Consider the following 19,221-nt stretch of genomic DNA (forward strand, 5'->3'; position numbering starts at 1 on the left):
TTACACCCCTTTTTTGCGTAATACTAGTGTCGATCTTGTTCACATTTGCCACTTGAAGAACAGATCTGAAACGCGGTGATTTTTCTGTTATATAGTTATTGAGAAGCCACATCAGCCACTGTAATTTACGACAAGTTAGATAAGTAATTAAAGATAATTGAGGGTCATAGTTTTCTCTTTTGTGAAACTTAAATTTAACCTAGATCATAGATGTGATATGGCATAGGTCATCCTTCGATCGATTGTAGAACTTGGAAACCCATTCAGGGAATATTCGTTCACATTTTTGTTGAACGCAGTTGGTTTTTACCATCCTGTATTAAAACATTTCCTTTTATCAATAGTGCAATTTATAAACGATGTTTTGTGAGTAGAATAAAATTTCCAATATTAAACTTAACTGCTTTTTCGACGTTATTTTACCAGCTAACTAAAAATACGAAAGCCTTGAACCCTTTCCACTAAATTTAGTTAGTATTAAGATTCTTTTACAGGGAGTGCAGTAGAGCTGAAGCTGAGATCATTAAGTATTTGGTTATATCATCGATAGTCTCACTGAACTCTTCTGAATTCTACATGTCATGTGTGGTCTGGCGTCTCCTTACCAACAACAGGTCTCAGGTTCAAACTGGTTAATTCCCTAAAAAACACACTCAGAGCGTCGTTGCGCGAAAGTGGTAGGGAGACACGATATAGAACAAACAGACACCACCATGAATGTTTAGAAACGTACTCATTCAACAAAATTAGACACGAAAATTTTCACAGGAAGTTTTCCCAACATCGAAAGCTGTACACGTCCCACAGCTGTGCCACAGAGCCCTTTGGGATCAACAGATGACCAAATTTCTCGTCCATGGGTATGACGTTCAAAACGATTTTTACACCGAGCGCAAGCATTTTCATAATTTTGAAAGAACTTAATGGTGAGATTGGAGCGAAATTTGAGGATCTTTTTTTGAAAAAGCAAAAATCCTTGTAACTGACTCGAAATCCAGTAAACAAACGTGTGACCCGGTCAAATAGCATTTGAAAGATATTTTGCTTCTCAGCGAGGGAGGAAACTCTGTATATTGGTAGATCCCTGGAGTGGTCATTGTAAATAAAAAAAGTCAATTAAAGCATCGTAGCTAAGAATAAGTAAACGGTTCATCTGGTCATCCCAAAGGGCTCGATGGAGCAGGTACAGTAGTGGGATGTATGTTGCTTTTGATGTTGAAAGAACTGTGTGTGAAGATTTTCAGATCTAGTTCTGTTGATGATTATGTCAGTTTCCACTTGAGAAACAACATAATCAAGCTGTAGTCAATAGTTCATAATCAGTTCTCTTCACCAAGGATTACTTTATACAAAGCAGGATATGTAGAGTGTTACCTGGGACAATATATCAAATCGTTCTGAATTTTGTTTCATATCATGTTCTATGTCAAGCACATTATATGAAGAAAATTCGGTCATTTAATGTTCAAGGTGTCATAAATATTATGTTTTAAGCATTTCTCTACAGATCCTCTTTATTGCATACTGCTTCATAATAATGAGTTACTGATTATTTCCAGTTAACAAAATACACGTATTTGAAATGGTAAATTAAAATAAACTTGAACAAAAACGTAAAATGACACTCTAAAACATAAAAGAAATGTAAGTAAATTAATAATCAGCGTAAGAATCTATGTTTAAGATATTTTGATGAGGTATGTTGAAAATATTCATACTGCGTAATGTGTACAGCTTATTGCCAAAGATGATGTTTCAGGAACCAGCTTTATTACACATGAACGTGTGTAGCTTGAAAGCTCTATCAGTTTACGTTGTAGGAAAATTTTGTATTTTTTTTAAATTAATTAACTGCAGTAGAGTATTTTGAAAAATTACAGATCACTACAGAAACTGGTTATACAGTTTTCGAGATTGTTAATTATGTACCAGCTTCTATACAAAAATATTTTTTATGCATCATAGTTTCAAAGATATTCGCTCTAAATGTAATATGTCAAATTACAATTCGCCGTTTCTTTTACCACTTAAAAGTGAGTTTGGGCACAAACATAACAATACGTACTGCAGTATTTTGCTCCCTTTACACAGTCGGCAAGTTACATCGAGATCGTTTATCGACGCCTGGGAGTCCTCCCTTGCGAGTGAGGGCACAGACAGGAGCCGGTGCGCTGCCTGCCGCTCTGCACTCCAGCAGCTGTGGCCGGAGGCAGACCGCCCGTGGCACGATCTGCCCGCCGTCCTGCTGGCCCCGTTTCTGGGTCGGAGCAGCGTCCCACCTCACCAGACCCGAGACGCTGCAGCACGGGTTCAATGAATGGCCGAGCTGCTTTACGGCAACCGGCAACCCATCCTGTTTCGCAGAGTAAAAGCCAACGCAAAGTATTTCTTTTAAAGTAAGGGAAAATTGTGTCGTCTTGGATGAGGCTGGCATATTGGTGATGTATCCACGAAACTGACATCTTGGGGTAGATGGCATATTTCTGTAAACATTTTTACGGAATCATATCAGTTTTTTATTCCTGTGAAATCTGTAAAAGGAAGCATATATAATATCGCGAGGAAAAAACTGAGGAGAACCGTGCTTCTACTATCTGGACACTGCGAGCGCGCTAACACTCTGTTTCCCGACCTTTTGTGGGGAGCATGTAAGTTTGAGCTGCATGTCAAAGAAATTTAATAATTATTGCATTATATGATATGCTGCCTTATCGGTCGTGAAATTCCATTACCTTCCCAATGTCTTCTCATGCAAATAACTTTCATTTTTAGAATTTCATTTCAGACTACAGATAAGAGGAACTGGTAGTGAAATTGTTGCACAGTGAACAACAGAATGCTAATCTCGTTCTTTCCTTACTTATTTTTTTAATAAAATTAAACCGTTCTTGCGATGTTTTGTATCGATCAGTCTTCAGTAGTGTACGAGATATTTTGCCTAAGAAATGTAATATCTAGCAAGCGGGTTAACCAGTTTGCTCACTGGGCTGATGCAAAAGCATAACAAGAGGGAGGCTTTGAACTAAAAATTCCTTAGAACACTATGAAGAAAATTCAATGCATCACGTGTGATGGGTGTAATTTCCGTTTACTCTGAGGTAACAAAAGTCATGGCATAGCAACGAATTCGCGTCAAAACTCCTTTTGCCGGTTGGTTGGTTGATCTGCGGCAGGGGACCAAACAGTGAGATCATCGGTCCTCTTGCCCGGCGTAGTGCAGAAACTCGCGTGACTCAACAAGCCATTGGAAGTCCCCTGTAGAAATATTGAGCTCTGCTGCATCTGTGTTTGTTGTTGTTGTGGCCTTCAGTCCAGACACTGGTCTGATGCAGCTGTCCATGCTACTCTATCCTGATACAGCTTCCTTACCTCCCAATAGCTACTGCAACATACATCCTTCTGAATCTGCTTAGTGTATTCATCTCTTGGTCTCCCTCTACGGTTTTTATCGTTGACGCTTCCCTCCAGTGCTAAACTGGCAACCGTTGATACCTCAGAACGTGTCTTACCCAACGATCCCTTTAAATAGTTGTGCCACAAATACCTTTTCTCCCCGCCCACATCTCGTGGTTGTGCGGAAGCGTTCTCGCTTCCCACGTCCGGGTTCTCGGGTTCGATTCCCGGCGGGGTCAGGGATTTTGTCTGCCTCGTGATGGCTGGGTCTTGTGTGCTGTCCTTAGGTTAGTTAGGTTTAAGTAGTTCTAAGTTCTATGGGACTGATGACCATAGATGTTAAGTCCCATAGTGCTCAGAGCCATTTGAACCTTTTCTCCCCAGTACTATTCAGCACCTCCTTATTCGTTGTATGATCTAGCCGTCTAATCTTCAGCATTCTTCTATAGGACCACATTTCGAAAGCTTCTATTCTCTTCTTGTCTATACTATGTATCGTCCATGTTTCATTTCCATACATGGCTACACTCCATACAAATACTATCAGGAAAGACTTCCTGACACTTAAATCTATATTCGACGTTAACAAATTTCTCTTCTTCAGTAACGCTTTCCCTGCCATTGCCAGTCTACATTTTATATTCTCTCTGCTTCGACCATCATCAGTTATTTTGCTCCCCAAATAGCAAAACTCATTTACTATTTTAAGTGTCTCATTTCCTAATCTAATTCCCTCAGCATCATCCGATTTTATTCGACTATTTTCCGTTATCCTCGTTTTGCTTATGTGGATTTTCATATTATATCCTCCTTTCAAGACACTGTCCATTCCGTCCAGTTACTCTTCCAGGACCTTTGCTGTCTCTGTCAGAATTACAATGTAGTCTTCAGACTTCAAAATTTTTATTTCTTCTCCATGGCTGTTACGTCCTACTCCTACTTTTTCTTTCGCTTCCTTTACTGCTTGCTTAATATACAGGTTGAAAAACTTCGGGATAGGCTGCAACCCTATCTCACCCCCTTCTCCTTAATCTTCAGCCGTCCGTAATTGCGAAATAGTTGTCAGTGCAGGACTTTTTGCGCAAGATGGCCTGTCGATTATGTTCCATAAATGTTCGCTGGGATTCACTTCCGAGCTAGGGGATAACCACCTATGGAAAGCTAACATACACCAACAAGCGACAAACGTCGGCAAGGCCCTACATATCAGCGACGCTGACTGGATATGCCAGCTACTATTAAAGCCGACCAACAGGCTACAGCAGGGAAACCGACGAGCTTACAAACTGACGCACAAACAAATCGCCAACATCACCCTACACTGCGCATCCTCTATATGACCTGTCGGACACAAAACTATGATGAGCCTAACTCTTACAAGCACGCTGAAGCTGACCGCGAGATCAACAACACCGGCACCGAGCAAAAGCCGCCGAGTAACAGCACCGCACAACATCAAGATATCGTCATTCATCATACCCACTACCAACAAAGCCTACCCTTGCATGACCTGTCGCAGGCAGCAATAGATCCACTACTGCTCTTACTACTATCGCAGAGGTTTTTTTCCTTGGCTCTTACCTTGGCACTTTTTCCTCTCTGCCCTTCAAATCGCTACATTCGTTCGACTTCCGACACAATCTCCAGATGAGCGCTTACTAATCGTTAACGTTAACCAGATGTACTCATAAATCGCAGTACCCAGATCCTGCTACTTCTCAACTTAGTGAAAAGTAGCCCTTAGGCAGAGATGGCAGTAGACCTTTTGAGTTAACCATCATGCCGGTGTGGGCGTGGATGGGCTCCACCGCATGCTACACACACACACACACACACACACACGCGCAAACACACACACACACACACACACACACACACACACACACACACACACACACACACACACACACACACACACACACACACAACAATAATTTCGGGCGATGTCAGTGACCAAATCATTGGCTCGAACCGCGCAGAATATTCTTCAAACTAATCGCGAACAATTGTGGTGACATTAAACTGTCATCCATAAAAGTTCTATCGTTGTTTGGGAACATGAAGTCTATGAATGGCCTCAATGGTCTGCAAGTAGCCAAAGTTAGCCATTTTCAATTAATGATCGTTTCAGTTGGACCAGAGGACCTAGTCCATTCTATGTAAACCCAGTCCTCACCATTACGGAGCCATTACCAGCTTGAACAGTGCCTTGTTGACAAATTGGCTTCGTGGGGCCTGCGCCGCACTCTTACCTACTCTTGCCTCACGATCAGGTCTTACCAACTGAAATCGCGACTCATCCAACCAGACCACGATTTTCCAGTCGTCTAGAGCCCAATCGATGTGACCGAGACGTGAGGAGGCGCTGCAGGCGATGTCGTGCCGCAAGCAGAGGCTCTCGCGTCAGTAGCCTGCTGCCGTAGCCTGTTAACGCCAAACGTCGACGCGCTGTCCTAACGGATGTGCTCGTTGTACGTCACACACTGATTTCTGCGGTTATTCCTCGTAGTGTTGCTTGTCTCTTAGCACTGTCGACCCTCCGCGAACATCGCTCTTCTCGATCGTTACGTAAAGGCACATCGGACACTACCTGAATTTTGGTATTCTCGGCACACACTTCACACTGTGGACCTCGGTATATTGAAATCCTTAACGATTGGCGAAATGAAATGTACCAAGCGTCTAGCTTCGGCTACCATTCCGCCTTGAGAATCTGTTTGTTCCCGTCATGGAGCCGCAAACAGGCCGGAAACCGTTCCACAAGAATCACCTGAGTACAAATAACAGCTCCGGCAATGCACTGTCCTTTTATACCTTGTGCAAGCGATATGACCGCCATCTGTATATGTGCATACCGCTATCCCATTGCTTCTGGCGCCACAGTGTAATGCGCTAATACAAGGGAAGAATGATGATCATTTGATAAGCCTTTCGGATCTAGTTCTGGAAGCTTTTATAATTATTTCCATTTGGTTTGAATTCTTGTCATATATTTCAAAGAACAATGACAATCTCTCCCTCTTAATGCCGATTTTTCACTGGCCGTTTTTTTCTGTCTTCCGTGCCCTGATGGAGAGGGGAAGGAGTATAAAATGAATTCAAAACATAAAATATATTCAAACACCATAATTAGATTTTCATCCAGTTCTTAAAACAGTTTGTCTACATATCTCCTTGTCACTAAAATAACCATCTATTTATTGTAAAAAATTAACCATAGTGACAGAAACACGAACTGGGCCAACCTAGATGGAGTACATATGTCACTGGAAAAATTAATATGAATGCCCTGTGTTAAAATGTACTCCGCTACTAACGGTACAGGTGAATGCTTGAAATATATGCTGCGATCATATCATTCCAAGGATTCAAACGGTCAGCAAAGAATTACTTCTAAAGCAAGCGAAAATTGTCTAGTTTTGTGAGAGGTGGGTATTTTAATGGTGCAGCCTCGAAACTTGCGTATTGGTGTAAAAATTGTGCTTTTGTAAATATTTTTATGGATTCATATTAGCATTTCATTTCTTTGAAATATGCAAAATTAAGCAAATATAATATCCCGGGGGAAAAATAATAAGTAACCGCGGTTCCACTGTCTGGTGTCTGAGAGTTCTGTCTCTCTGTCTTTCTTGTGTGATGTGTCGTGGGAAAGATGTAAGTTGATCTGTATGTCAAATTAATTGAATAATTATTGTATTATATGATATACTGCCATGTTGATATTTTAAATTCCATTACGTTTCCTATGTCCTCTCTTGCAAATAATTTTCTGGTGCTTTTAGAATTACACTTCAAGCTTAAAATAAGAGAGACTAGTGATGAGCTGCTGAAAGGCAAACGACCGAACGGTAATTGCGTTCTCTCGTTACTTGCATCTTTATATGAAATTAAAACGGTCCTGAGATATTTTTTACCGATCATTCATCAGTAAATTACGTGCCATTTTCCGTAAGAACTGTAATAGGTTGATCGGTCACCCGTTGTGCGTTAACCAGTTTGCTTCCTGGTCTGATGGAAACGCATAATAAGAGGGAGCCATCTCGGTAAAAAGTCTTAACAGAATGTTGTAGTTCTCCATAAGGTACACTGACTTACGTTTCTGGCTCCCATCTATAACGACGCTTCCTTTTATGAAGGTCAACTAACTACGATAAAATTTAAGGTTTCTTTTTTTTTTTAAATATTATTATTTATGAAAAAGTAACGCTATGAAGATCATCGACCACACAGTGGCAATGTAAACTGTCAAGTAGGCTTTTAGTCGACCTGAATCATTATCAACCAGTTATGCATGTATGTACAAGTAACTTCCTTAAATATTGACACACCAGGGGGTCGTTCTACAAATGAAGATGATAAGAATTTGTCAGCGAACGTGAGCTCTTATTATAGACTTCAATCCTGAGTTTATCATTTGGATAAGCTACTAATGCGGAGCTGTGGGTCATGTGCTTTTGTGAGAAGATCTATTGACAACACTAGACATTTCGATTTCGCATTTCTTGTCTGTCGAATTTTTTGTAGAAATAATCCATGTGACAAACAATATATTACAAGAGAACATTGAAGTGATAGTTGCGTTTTGTGTTTCGTAATTTTTTTCTGTAACTTTCTGTAACATTGACAGAGACTGGCCGTAAGACCAGGCGAAAAATTATTTTGTAATTTCATCCCACGCCAACATCAGCGTGGCAGCCAGTAACCACTTATAAATTTGCTACTGTTCAATTGAAAAAATATTATGTTTGTATTACTTATGATTGATGCTGCCTTAACTTTCTTTACACATTTACTAACATGCACACGTCCCTGCATAATGAGCAAACAATTTTGCACTGCTACACAACCATACGATAATGCTAGTGTAATGAGAATTATTCTGCTTTGGTCTAGTTTGTTTTAACTTATATTTCTGTAATTGTAATTATTTAATTACCTGATATGATTTATTGTACATCTGTTTTGCAATAGTCATGCTTTTAATCAATGTAAAATACCAGGTACTCATTAGTCTATAAGTTCCACTACACATGCTTTTCTGTAAAAGTCATTCTTTTGTGCAACATCATGTATTATGTGGTAGGTTATGGTAAAAACGAAGAGACTTATTTGTTGCTGTAAAATCATTAACGTGGAGGCAGTAATTTATTTGCAAATAATAATTATTGTATTATATGACAAGCCATCTAAGAGTGTATGAGTATATAATGACATTGCCCTCATACATTAACATTATAAAACTAACTAGTATGAATGTGTAATATTATAATTGCTGGTGCTCTCTTTATTCTTATGTATTTCCTCAAATAAAGATCGCATTGGACCGATACAGAGTTATGACTGTGAGCTTGCATGAAGGTGTTCACAAATGGTTCAAATGGCTCTGAGCACTATGGGACTCAACTGATGAGGTCATAAGTCCCCTAGAACTTAGAACTACTTAAACCTAACTAACCTAAGGACATCACACACATCCATGCCCGAGGCAGGATTCGAACCTGCGACCTTAGCAGTCACCCGGTTCCGGGCTGAAGCGCCTAGAACCGCTTGGCCACTGCGGCCGGCACGTGATTAGTAGTCCATAGTAGTCCATGTGTGATGACGATAGCGCCGTAGATTGTCTGCCATGTCAATCTTGCCTGCGTCAGACTGCACTAAAGCCTTCTGGAAGGAGCTCCTTAAATCACGTGGACGTATCGGGTAAATTTTTTCCTTTAGCTACCCCTCAAAAAAAATGTCACATGGATTGAGGTCTGGACTATTGGGGGGCCAATTTTGTCCGTCATTGAAGCGACCTGGAAACCTGCGTGAAATGATTCGCATTTCGAAATGCTCGTGTAAAAACTCCAACACAGTGTTTGCAGTATGTTGCCTTGCTGCATCTTGCATGAACCACTGCGTGTTGAAGGCAAGGCAGTAGCAAGAATCTGTGGAATGAAGCTATTGCGAAGCATGCTCAAATAACGCTCGCTGTTCACAGTTTCTTCAAAGAAAAAGAGTCCAGTAAGTCCGTGACTGGAAATTGCTGCCCACGCTGTTATCCTCGGAGCATAATGTTATCGTTCATGAAGCACTTGTGGGTTTTCAGTGGCCCAAAAGCGTACATTTTGTTTGTTAACCACACCGCCTAAATGAAAATGTGCTTCGGCTGAAAACCAAACGTTGTTGAGAGTTTCTTCCCTATCCTCCGCCCACTGAGCAAGCGGTAGTCTCTGCTGCTTGTGTTCTTCAGTGAGATTGTCTGCACAGGTCATCTTGTATGGGTACATATGGGGGCCACTTTTAAGAATTCGTTGAACGGAGCGTGTGGATATTCCGAGTTGCACTTCTGCCTTTCTACACGATTTCCCGGGACTTCTATGTACAGCAACTCGTACCGCTTCTATATTCTCCGGCGAACGAACAGGCTTAGGCGGAGGTCGCTTCGCTTGCAATACTGTTCCTTCCTGTACGAATTTATCGTACAGCCTGTGGATGGTCTTCTTGCAAGGGACCCATCGTGTATTACACTGCTGTCAAAAACGCCTCTGAGTCACAACAAGGCCTTTCGTTTCATGAAAAAGTAACACAATTGCCGATCGTTGCTGTGTCGTCAGTTTTCCATTGTCAGTCATTGCTGCTTACTAGTTTCCTAGCGGCAGTGTCGTGAATTACAGTTCATTTCGTAGCTCATTTGTTTTTCGAAGCTCTGCTGGTACCGCTGTAGAGATCCCAGCGGGATATCTAATGTGCGTCGTAAACTGTGAAAGAAACAATTGGTAACACATTTCGTGCGCCACCCTGTATATTAATCGTCATACAGAATCTATTTCCTGTTAAAAATGCATCAAATTATCATTACTTATCCCTTTAGGAACTACGGTAGATATCTCAGTCGTTTCATTTTTCATTCGACCACAGTAAATTGTGTATTGTTTTGATTGCAGGCCAGTAACACCCTGTCCTCCTGTTCGTGCTCCATCTGTAATGTTGACAGGATGTCAATCTGTGACATTCTTTTGAAACTAGTTGGTTAATTAACCACCAAAAATCTCTGAATTTACTGAAATCATTGCTCCAGTTTCCAATTGCCTCGTAAATTTTGGTAACATATTGGAAATTTAGCGACAATTGTGATAAGAGAAATCGCACACCATCACAAGAAAGAAAATACACTGACGGAAAAATCACAACATCAAAAAATGATGACAGCGGAGTAATAAAATTTCGGGAATACGTTTGTCTAAGTGGCATATGTAAGTTACTAACATTACAAGATCACAGATTAAAGTTAGCGCGATACAAGCCACTGCAAATGTGAAATGCTGGTACATGAGTAACCTGTGTCTGCCAGAACATGGAATGAAAGCATGCAAGCGTACATACACTGCGTTCAGGTCCCAGATATCAGTTTGTGGAAGGAGATCCCAAGCCTTTTGCACGTAGCCGGTCAATACAGAGATAGATAGTGCCAGTTGTGGACGATGTTGGAGTTTTCGTCAAATGATGTCCCACACGTACTCGATTGATGACAGATCCGGTGGTCGACCAGGCCAAGCAACATATCAACACTCTATACAGCATGTTGGGTTACAACAGCGTTAGGTGGTCGAGCGTTATCCTGTTGGAAAACCCACCTGGAATGCTGTTCCTGAATGGTAACACAGTAAGTCGGATCATCTGGCTGAAACACACATTTGCGATCAGGGTGCGTGGGACAACCATGAGAGTGTTCCTGCTGTCATATGAAATCACATCTGAACCACAATTACAGGTGTAGGTCTAATGTGTTTCACAGACGGACAGGTTGGTTGTAGGTCCTCAGTTGGCCCCCTTCTAACCAACACACGGCCATCAGTGGACACCGAGGCAGACGAACCACCTTTCATCAGAAAATATAACAGACCTCCACCCAACCCGCAAGTTAACTCTCGCTTGACATCACTGAAGTCGTAAATGGCGGTGGTTTTGATCAGTGTAATGCATGCCTCAGGGTGCCTGGCTGCGATCTCTGATAAAAGTAACCGATTTGTGACAGTTAGTTGCGTCGCAAAGGTGCCAATTACTGCAGATGCAATACGGTCATCTGCCGTCTCGGCAGTGTCACGTGGTCGTCCGGAGCCTGGTCGTTTTGCGTCCGCACATTCTCGTGACCACCGCAGCCAGCAATCATGTAAATCTGCTGCGTTCCTGCCAAGTCTTTCTTGAATGTCGCAGAAGGAGCATCCAGCTTCTCGTAGTACTGTTACACGACCTCGTTCAAACTTAGTGACGTGTTGAATAGTGAGGTCTTTGTCGCTGACATCAACTCACCACGTCCATCTCAGAGGTAACTGACGCCTACAACCGTTACTGCCTATATTTAAAGCGAACCTGGCCCGCATCTTCATAGCGACACTACTAGCGCCAGTCTTACGCGCCTGGTCTGAGTAGACATCTTTTGTCAGATGTAGAAACACGCCTACCAACTTCAATTTATGTCGCACAATTCTTTTTTGGTGTTGCGATTTTCTTTGCACTGTTACTTTTGATGCTTATGCCGTTACCTTACGTGTCCACTCAGTAGGGTTAGGCTCAAACTGCCGCATAATTGCCAGATAGAGCTTTTGATTTCAATAAACATCGACTTAACACAGCTCCACCACTCTCACATGAGCAAGACAATGCTGTCCGTGGACTTCTAAGCTGAGTCTCTGTAAAACCTCGTTGCTGACGACATCGATATGATCCTTTTAGGACAGACTGAAGCTACTTATCACCAGAAATGGAAGCGAAACGCGTAGGTGGGTTGCTGACGCAGTTCATGGCAGTGTCCGCAGGGCAAAGGAGCTGAGCAGCCAGCCATGGCTAACGCGAGCGCGCAGCGAGATTGCACTGGGACGCCGCCAGAGGTCCCCCTGCAGCGAAATCCAGCGTTCCGCAAGCGAGATGTCAAGTGCAGTGGCCTCAAACAGTTCTAGAGGGATGGCTGCTTCTAGTTTGTGTGTACGTGGGTTTGTGCCTGTGTTTTATAAAGATGGCGGTCGTATCGCGTACACAAGCTATAAAAGGACAAGGCATTGGTAGAGTTGTCACATGTAATCAGGTGATTCTTGTGAAATGGAGACATTTTATTACGGAAATCGTTAGAGAATTCAGTATCCCGAGATCTACAGTGTCGGTAGTATGCAGCGAATACTAAGTTTTGGGCAATATCTCCCATCAATGACAACGCAGAGGCCGACGGCCTGCGCTTAACGACTGAGAGCAGCTGCGTTTACGTTGAGTTGTCAGTGCCATGACACAAGCAACACTCCGTGAAGTAACGGCAGATATGAATGTTGGACGTACGACTAACGTATACGTTAGGACATAGTTGCGATATTTGACGTTAATGGGCTACGGCAGCAGACGACCGACGCGAGTGCCTTTGCTAACCGCATGACATCGCCTGCAGCGCCTATTCTGCGTTCCTCAACATGCTGGTTGGACCATAGCTGGATAGAAAACCGTGGCCTCTTCGGATAAGCACATATTTCACTTACTAAGACCCGATGATAGGGTTCAAGTGTGCCTCAGAACCAACAAAGCCATGGAGCCCAATTGTAAACAAGGTACTGTGCAAGCTGGTAATGGCTCCATAATGGAGCGAGCTGTGTTTACATGGAATCGACTAGATGCTCTGGCCCAACTAAACTTCTTGGGAGAAAGTTTGCAGCGGTTCATGGACATCATGTCCCCAAACAATGATGGAATTTTTATGGGTGGTCACAACGCCACAATTTTCGCTATTGGTTTCGTGATCATTCTGGACATTTCGAGCGAAACGTTAGGCCGTCCAGATCGTCCCAACATTTATGGTACACAATCCTGCACCGGAGACACTTTCGCAATTACAGTCAGCTTATTTATTATTTTATTTTTATTTTGCGTATGGCAATACAGCGACAATATTTTATATAAGTACAATAATATGTAAACAAAATGTATAAAACAAAACAATGTGTAAATAGTACATGTGTAAAAAACAGGCAATAGCACAAAAGGATAAAGTACAAACACTCAAGACAAAATAACTACACGTTAAAAGCTTGGCAAGCCTAACTAGAAACTCATTCATATATTTAAAGCTCAATATCTAGATTGCACAGCCAATCCGAAGCAGAGGGTTTCACATATATAACACCAGAGACAGGTCCGGCGTATCTTCTTAAGGGGCATTCCTCAACAATATGGCGGACGTTCTGTTCTGGTGCTCCACAGTCACAGGCTGGTGAGTCGCATAGGCCCCACTTGTACTTATATGCATTGCATCGTGCATGGTCCGTTCTGATACAGTTTAATTTAGTCCAGGTACATCTCATCAGGTCAAAGCCCGCTAATTCCAGAGTAGGGTCTTGGATACCTTGTTACAGACAGCTATAGAGACAGAATAGCTCAATATTTCTGCAGGATACTTACAATTGCTTGTTATGTCCTTAACGCGATGAGCTGCTGCACCACGCAGGGCAAAGAGAGGAACGCCTCGATATTAGGAGGTATCCCATGACCTCTGTCACCTCAGATCATTAAGTGATGATGTTATAAATCTCCATGGACAGCGGAGAGGGGTAAATGTATTCGTACGAAGTAAGGGACCTTGTTCCAGGGTCGACCGAATCGAAAGCTATAAGCTGAAATAGTTCCCATATGAAAATGTTCAAATGTGTGTGAATTCCTAAGGAACCAAACTGCTGAGGTCATCGGTCCCTACAGACTTACACACTACTTAAACAAACTTATGCTAACAACACACAGACCTCCAGTGGGAGGGGCCGCGCAATCCATGACGTGGCGCCGTAAACCGCACGGCCGCTACGCTCTCCATTCCGATATCCCTGAGAGTGAAGTAAACCTGTCGGTACTGTTGTCGCTAAGCTTGGAGGGTAGCTATCTTTCAAAGGTGGCAGTATGGACCAAAACGAAAGAACAATGTACAGTAAATGGGGGCTATAAAATGCATACCTTAAGATCTACGAACACCTGTTCATTTTCGCTATCGTGAAACATATCTCTTGTACTGAACAAGTTCCCATAGCTCTTTGGATGTACATTTTGGAGCACATATTTAATGGACATATCTTTCTATTTATGGTCCATATTACCACTCTCAAAATATGGAAACCGAAGATTTGGCAGTTGAAGAGTAGTGTTCCACAGTGTACAAGACGAACAAGTGCTCATAGCTCGTAAGATATGCATTTTAGACCTAATGTTTACCGTACACTTTTTGTTCTTTTTGGTCCATACTACAATCTCTTAAAGTCGTAGTAACAGCAGTACCGGTACATGTACACTCCTGGAAATGGAAAAAAGAACACATTGACACCGGTGTGTCAGACCCACCATACTTGCTCCGGACACTGCGAGAGGGCTGTACAAGCAATGATCACACGCACGGCACAGCGGACACACCAGGAACCGCGACGTTGGCCGTCGAATGGCGCTAGCTGCGCAGCATTTGTGCACCGCCGCCGTCAGTGTCAGCCAGTTTGCCGTGGCATACGGGGCTCCATCGCAGTCTTTAACACTGGTAGCATGCCGCGACAGCGTGGACGTGAACCGTATGTGCAGTTGACGGACTTTGAGCGAGGGCGTATAGTGGTCATACGGGAGGCCGGGTGGACGTACCGCCGAATTGCTCAACACGTGGGGCGTGAGGTCTCCACAGTACATCGATGTTGTCGCCAGTGGTCGGCGGAAGGTGCACGTGCCCGTCGACCTGGGGCCACACCGCAGCGACGCACGGATGCACCCCAAGACCGTAGGATCCTATGCAGTGCCGTAGGGGACCGCACCGCCACTTCCCAGCAAATTAGGGACACTGTTGCTCCTGGGGTATCGGCGAGGACCATTCGCAACCGTCTCCATGAAGCTGGGCTACGGTCCCGCACACCGTTCGGCCGTCTTCCGCTCACGCCCCAACATCGTGCAGCCCGCCTCCAGTGGTGTCGCGACAGGCGTGAATGGAGGGACGAATGGAGAAGTGTCGTCTTCAGCGATGAGAGTCGCTTCTGCCTTGGTGCCAATGATGGTCGTATGCGTGTTTGGCGCCGTGCGGGTGAGCGCCACAGTCAGGACTGCATACGACCGAGGCACACAGGGCCAACACCCGGCATCATGGTGTGGGGAGCGATCTCCTACACTGGCCGTACACCTCTAGTGATCGTCGAGGGGACACTGAATAGTGCACGGTACATCCAAACCGTCATCGAACCCATCGTTCTACCATTCCTAGACCGGCAAGGGAACTTGCTGTTCCAACAGGATAATGCACGTCCGCATGTATCCCGTGCCACCCAACGTGCTCTAGAAGGTGTAAGTCAACTACCCTGGCCAGCAAGATCTCCGGATCTGTCCCCCATTGCTCATGTTTGGGACGATGAAACGTCGTCTCACGCGGTCTGCACGTCCAGCACGAACGCTGGTCCAACTGAGGCGCCAGGTGGAAATGGCATGGCAAGCCGTTCCACAGGACTACATCCAGCATCTCTACGATCGTCTCCATGGGAGGATAGCAGTCTGCATTGCTGCGAAAGTTGGATATACACTGTACTAGTGCCGACATTGTGCATGCTTTGTTGCCTGTGTCTATGTGCCTGTGGTTCTGTCAGTGATCATGTGATGTATCTGACCCCAGGAATGTGTCAATAAAGTTTCCCCTTCCTGGGACAATGAATTCACGGTGTTCTTATTTCAATTTCCAGGAGTGTATATCAGTGTCAGAGGTATGACAACGGTTTTTGTTTATAACTTGACACTCACTAGCTTCCTTCCGAGGACCCCTTTCCTCAAGTTGATACATTTACCCTTCTCCATCATCCCTGAAAGTTTATAACATTACCAACGACTCACCCTGTATATCTGCAGGCATCAGCTCTGTACTTAGTTTCATTTTTCCCACCCTTTAACTGACGTAGTTGCGATTACTTAAATTTATATTGCAAATTATTTGCGGACACTGCAGATAGAAATTTGAAGACGCAATAGGGAGAGAGCTGTTTTTTTGTTTTTTTTAAATCTTGCATTGCTTTAATCTAAAACAATAAACAGATGCGACCTAGAGAATTTTCATGAGCGAGACATCTTTTACAGTAAAATCGCTTGGTCACGAAAAAGGCTATGGGTTTAACTTGGGAACTTCCGTTTAAATACGTTTTTGTATTGTGCTGTATCAAACTTTCTTCACCTTCTTACGTAGTGACGTTTATAACCACTTTGATGCACTACGCATCGCATCCAGTCTTCCAATAACCCTTCAGCTGCACTCCATTACACGTGTGCCACTATTGTTGATTTTCATTTTATAATTTCTCTTCAACACATTATCTGTTTCGTTGAACATCTAAGTCCACTCGTTTCACTGACACAATGTCAATCTGTGAATTGTAATTCTCTTTCCGCTCACTCGATTTAGGATCCGTACCCAAAGATGGAAAGTTGCAGATGTCGCCCCAATAGTCAAGAAATGCACTACGAGCAATCCACTAAATTACAGGTCCATATCATTAACGTCAATTTATAGCAGGATTTTTAAACATATATTGTGTTAGAAGAATATGAATACCTCGAAGTAAATAGACTTTCGACACACAGTGAACACGGATTTAGGAAACATCGTTCTTGTGAAATACAACTAGATCTTTACTCACACGACGTGCTGAGTGCTATTGACAACGGATTTCAAATTGATTCTTTATTTCTGGACTTCCAGAACGCTTTTGACACTGTTCCTTTCAAGCAACTTGTGGTCAAATTGCGTGCCTGTGGAATACCGTCTCAGTTGTGATTTCCTATCAGGGAGGACACAGTTCGTAGTAACTGACGGAAAGTCATTGAGTAAAACAGAAGTGATTTCTGGCGTTCCAAGAGTAGTGTTATAGGCCCTCTGCTGTTCCTTATCTGTGTAAATGATTTAGAAGACAATTTGAGCAGCCGTCTTAGGTTGTTTGGAGATAATGTTGTCGTTTAGGGACTAGTAAAGTCATCAGAAGATTTTAAAAAATTGGAAAACGATTTAGAAAAGATATCTGACTGGTGCCAAAATTGGCAATTGATCCCAAATAAGGAAAACTGTGAGATCATAAACATGAGTGCTACAGGGAACCCGTTAAATTTAAACACGATAATTCAGTCAAATCTAAAGGCCTTAAATTCAACTAGATAGTTAGGAATTACAACTACAGATAACTTAAATTGGGAAGAACACATGGAAGACCGCTACGGTTGCAGGTTGGAATCCTGCCTCGAGCATGGTGTGTGTGATGTCCTTAGGTTAGTTAGGTTTAAGTAGTGCTACGTTCTAGGGGACTGATGACCTCAGAAGTTAAGTCCCATAGCGCTCAGAGCCATTTTTGAACACACAGAAAGTGATGTGCGGGAGGGAAACCAAAGAGTGCGTTTTATTGGCAGAGCACTTAGAAGATGCAACAAATCTACTAAAGAGACTCCCTACGCTACACTTGTCCGTCCTCTTTTGGATTACAGCTGTGCAGTGAGTGAATGTTACCAGATAGGACTAACGGAGTACATCGAGAACGTTCAAAGAAAGGTAGGCCGTTTTGTACTATCGAAAAATAGGGAAGAAAGCGTCACGGTCATGATACAGGATTTGGGGTGCACACCGTTGAGACAAAAGCGTTTTTCATAGCAAGGAATCTTCTCACGAAATTTCATTCACCAACTTTCTCCCTCGAATATGAAATTATTATGTTGACGCTGGCCTACGTAGGGAGAAACGATCATCATCATGAAAGAAGGAAAATCAGAATTTGCACGGAAACCTATAAGTGTTAGTTTTTCTGCGCACTGTTCGAGATTCGGATAATAGGGATAGAGAATTATTGTTAATGCGTATCGATGAACCCTCTGGCAGGCAGAAGCAGAAAATCCATTTGGCTGTAGACGTAGACATAGATGATGAACATTATCTCTGGTTTCCTTTACTCTATTGTTAGCGTGTAAACTGGAGGTCATTGTGGAATATGCTGCAACCCTGCCCCAGTCCCTTCTCATTCCTTTCACGCACTCTGACTGGTATCTATAGATACTCGCTATACTGCATCAGAACTTTGTCCTTAAATATTTGTGTTGCAGAACGCTTTTATTCAAAACTGCACTGTATCCTAATAAAGAACTGATGCAATTAAAGTTAATACCAAGTAATACATGACAGCATGCAGAGAAATAAAGTTAATACCCGTGGTTGCCAAAATTACTGCTTCTTAGTTCATTTCTTTCTGTGGCAAGCAGAAATGTGTAATTTTTCTGTTGAGTTAGCTTGCTGACAATGGGAAGGCACTGGCTCTGCCCACTATGGAACTTAACATATATGGTTATCAGTCCCCTAGACCTTAGAACTACTTAAACCTAACTAACTTAAGGACATCACACAACACCCAGTAATCACGAGGCAGAGAAAATCCCTGACCCCGCCGGGAATCGAACCCGGGAACCCGGGCGTGGGAAGCGAGAACGCTACCGCACGACCACGAGCTGCGGACACAGTGGGAAGAACATCATAAAAACAAGATGAAAGTGTTAGAGTTGACAGCCAGCGCCTATGGCAGAAATGCACTGGGGTGCGACTGCTGGTTTTGGCCAGTGTTTCTCACCACGGTGATGCTGACAGCTAGAGCCCAGGAACTGAATTCTGCAGGCTGAACAGCCCCTGTCCAAAAGATGAGATCTCCTAATGGATGGGGTGACATATCACATTCCAAAAAGCTCACTTTTGCATCAAGGTTCCTATAGCACTTACGTATCGTGTTAAATTTTGTAACAGCACAAATGATTGGTTCACCACAATAGGACGCTAATGGGAGAGCGAGA

This window comes from Schistocerca gregaria, chromosome 8 (assembly GCF_023897955.1).
Source record: "Schistocerca gregaria isolate iqSchGreg1 chromosome 8, iqSchGreg1.2, whole genome shotgun sequence".
Taxonomy (NCBI): Eukaryota; Metazoa; Arthropoda; class Insecta; order Orthoptera; family Acrididae; genus Schistocerca; species Schistocerca gregaria.